Consider the following 3,746-nt stretch of genomic DNA (forward strand, 5'->3'; position numbering starts at 1 on the left):
GTCACCTCCGGGGCAGGCGGGAATCGAACTCATGCGGAAGCGGCTTTAGATTCTCAGTGCTGTGCTTTAACCCGCTGAGCCACCAGGGAGGGCCTATTACTGCAAAATTTAAGATATTAGGGTCTACTAATTTTGTGCACATTGGGAAATTTACTGTTAGGAAGGCTATACTTCTAGAAAAATATTAAAATTATACTTCTAAAAAATTATAATGCATCTCTAAAGTCATTATGAGTTTGCCAATCAACAGAATGTGAGTTTCACAGTCCATGCTTGTTTATTTCATTTTACTAGAAATTAAGACTTCAGGGCTGAGAAGTATAATTGAAATATGTCATTAAAACAAATGGAAATAATAAAAAATCTTTATATACAAAGAACTGTATATGTGTGTCTGCAGTAAGAGAGATGTAAGCAATAGAGAGCTATTTTGTTGAATGAAAAGAAAGTCATTTTGTTCTGAAATAAGGTAGTTAAGGCCACAGGACACTATCTGCATTCGAAGGGGAAGTTATAGAAAGTTTGTGAAAGAGGAATCACAGAGAAGAAAGTTTATGTGTGATCAAGCTGACTAAAATTAAAGTGAATTTTAATATCAAAAATACACTGGTAAAAATTAGAATTTGGGTTTCTCTCTTCTAAGGATGAGATTTTTTTGGATTTTTATCTCTTAATAACAGGTGGTGAAGGGTGTACCTTATCTTTTAAGGAATCAACGTAGAAAAAAGATTCTGTGCTCCTTGTTATCTTTAACACGGAGTCTCTGTGTAAGTGAGTAAATGTACTCTTCTCAATTTTAAGAGCCGAGTTTATGTCAGAACCACTTAGAGCTTCCTCATCTGCCTATGAATTCTTTGTCACTTCAGATAAATGGATAATAAAGCCATTTTCAGTGGTCTGTGATCCTTTTGACCAACTGATTTAAACTCTTTTGAGACTTTTAACAAATTTCCCCAAAGCAAACGCTAGATTGAAGTCTTTGACCGAGCACTGAGCTCAGAGGATGCAGGCGGATCCCAGAGAATCAGTCCTGTCTCTTAGCAAAAAAGACAGATTAAAGCCTCGTCATCGTGGGCTTGCTGAGTGTGTCCACACCACATGCCAGCCACCCCCACCCCACAAGAAACAACACGAAGCTTTCTGAGTTTGAGATCCTGGTAACCTATGGTCAGGTGCAGTTCTGGTTATGATGTTAACATGTCACGTACGGGCCCTCGCTGGTGGCACAGCGGGTTGGATGAAGCACAGCTCTGTGAGGCTCTCCACAGCCACTGTGACTCAAGTTCAATCCCCAGTCAGGGAACTGACCCACAGGGTGCCGCAAACCTCTCCCACTGCTCCCCTTAGCAGTGCACTTCGTCAATCTGCCTGTTCTGCTCCCCACTCTGTCTCTGGTGAATCCTCTCACCCCTACACCTTTGGCCTGTACCCAGTTCTTGTGTGCATAAATACATAAATCTTTAAAAAAAAATTGTCACTTAGGCAGCCAGATTTCCTTGTCAATTATAAGTTCTCATCAGCCAAGGGCATTTTATTTTAAGTCTCTTGCCCGTCCCCGCTGGTTATTTTTTTTACTCTGATGCTTTTCATGAATGATGACGTATGTGTGTTTCATCTTAGTGTTTCATGGAAAGGACTCTGACGAGGATTCCTGAATACAGGTTCTGATCATGTTGAGATCATCAAGCTGAACTGGATTTAAGATCTTTTCTCTTAAGTGCTCAGTGACACACAGCATACCTTGTAAGCCAAGAGGAAACGTTCGCCTTTTTTCTCTACTTAATCCCTCCAGAATTTTTGAGATTTAGTGTTTACAGAAGTCTCAATGGTAGTGAGACAAGGAGTGTACTAGATTATCAAAGTGAAACTCAAACCTGGGAAACATTCAGATGTTGAGAACTTTTCTGACAATCACAAATTCTAATTCAACTCACACAGTAGGACAAGGGCATCCTTGGGATGTGACTACCCTGAACTGAGGTGCTAAGCTCTCTTGGCCTACGCAGGCTCCTGCTATTTCTGCACTAAGAAAGGCAAGGCTGGAATTTGATTTCCTCCTTTGTAAAGAATCCACTGTGAGCATGGGGGGGGGGGCACTGACACCCCCACCCCCGGGGCTTCTTGGTGATGAGCGGGGGTGAAAGTCTGCGTCCCCCGCAGGCAGCAGACGGAGCTGTTCAAGTCCATGCACGCAGAAGGCCGTGGTGCAGCCTTCGGGGATGGTGGTGGACGGACAGACGGACCTCCTCTGAAGGGGCAGTCCACGGAGCAGGCAGTCCCGAGGGCCACTGCTGCTGGCCGCCGGGGGACTGTCCTGATGCTGTGTCCAGCGCCACCTGCTGTGCCAGGCTGGGCATCCTGGTGACCTTGAAGCTCAGTCACACAAGGTCGAGTTCGAGGACCCCGCTGCTCGACTGAGAGTGATCCCTCACTGGGTTCTTCCCTGGCCACTTAGATTTTGGCAGGCGTGGGTCTGGCTCCCACACCCCTGGGGTGCACGCCAAACATCCGGCAGCACCCGCCTCTCATAGTCAGAATAATAAGCCTGGTGTGTTGTGTTCTCCCAAGAGCCTTTTTTTTTTTTTTAAAGATTTATTTATTTTTGCATACAGAACTGAGGTACAGGCCAGAGGCTCAGAGGCGGTGAGAGGCTTCACCAGAGACAGAGTGGGGAGCAGAACAGGCAGAACGATGAAGTACACTGCTGAGGGGAGCAGCGGGCGGGTCAGGAGAGGTCTGCCGCGCCATGTGGTCACTTCCCGGGCAGGCAGGAATCGAACTCATGCGAAATCGGCTTTAGATTCTCAGTGCTGTGCTTTAACCCGCTGAGCCACCAGGGAGGGCCGAGCCTTTTTTTTAAAGATTTATTTATTTATGCACACAAGAACTGGGGTACAGGCCAGAGGTGGGAGGGGGTGTTGGTGAGCGCATTCACAGGAGACAGAGTGGGGAGAACAGGCAGGTCCACTGAAGTCCACTGCTGAGGGGAGCAGGGACTGCAGGAGAGGTCTGCTGGCCATGTGGGTTGGCTCCCTGGTGGGGGATGGAACTCGTGCTGTGAGCAGCTTAACCCCTTGCACTACCAGGGAGGGCGTCTCAAGAGTTTTAATTTGCATTTGCAACCATTCACCACCAGATGATCCCCTTTGACCCAGGTGCATGGACACGGACACCCTGCACACACGTGCCTCCGGCTACTTCCACCGGCATGCGTGTGCACATTCTTACACCACACACAGCACGTGCACAACCACATGCGCTCACTCACACACAGCAGATACACGCCCTGAGCGCGGGTGTCGCACACATCCGTGAGTATGCGTCGCAGGCATCCACGTGTGCGTGCACACGGCACACACAGGCGGTGCCTAAACACACCTGCACGCGCAGACCTGAGCGCCCGTGTGCTCACAGGCACAGAACCACAGAACCACACACAACTGCTTGACTCCACTCTCGCGTTTCCCACTGCTCTTACCACCGTCTGAAACCCCGCGTCGCAGTATCATTTTCCTATTTATTGGCTCTTTCTAGAATAGAAGCTCTATGAGACGCGGTGCTTTTCTCTCTTGTGTTCGCGACTGTGGCCCCCAACCTGGAAAGACTCCCGACACTCATCGCCCTTTAGCAGCATGGCGGTGAAGTGGCCGGAGAGATGGGCCTCACCTTTCCCCATCCCCACCTGAGTCAAATCTGCAGATGTCTCTGGAAATTGTGAGCTTACAAGAGTGAGAGTGAAATTGACG

This window comes from Condylura cristata, unplaced genomic scaffold (genome assembly GCF_000260355.1).
Source record: "Condylura cristata isolate star-nosed mole 26May11 unplaced genomic scaffold, ConCri1.0 scaffold00025, whole genome shotgun sequence".
NCBI lineage: Eukaryota > Metazoa > Chordata > Mammalia > Eulipotyphla > Talpidae > Condylura > Condylura cristata.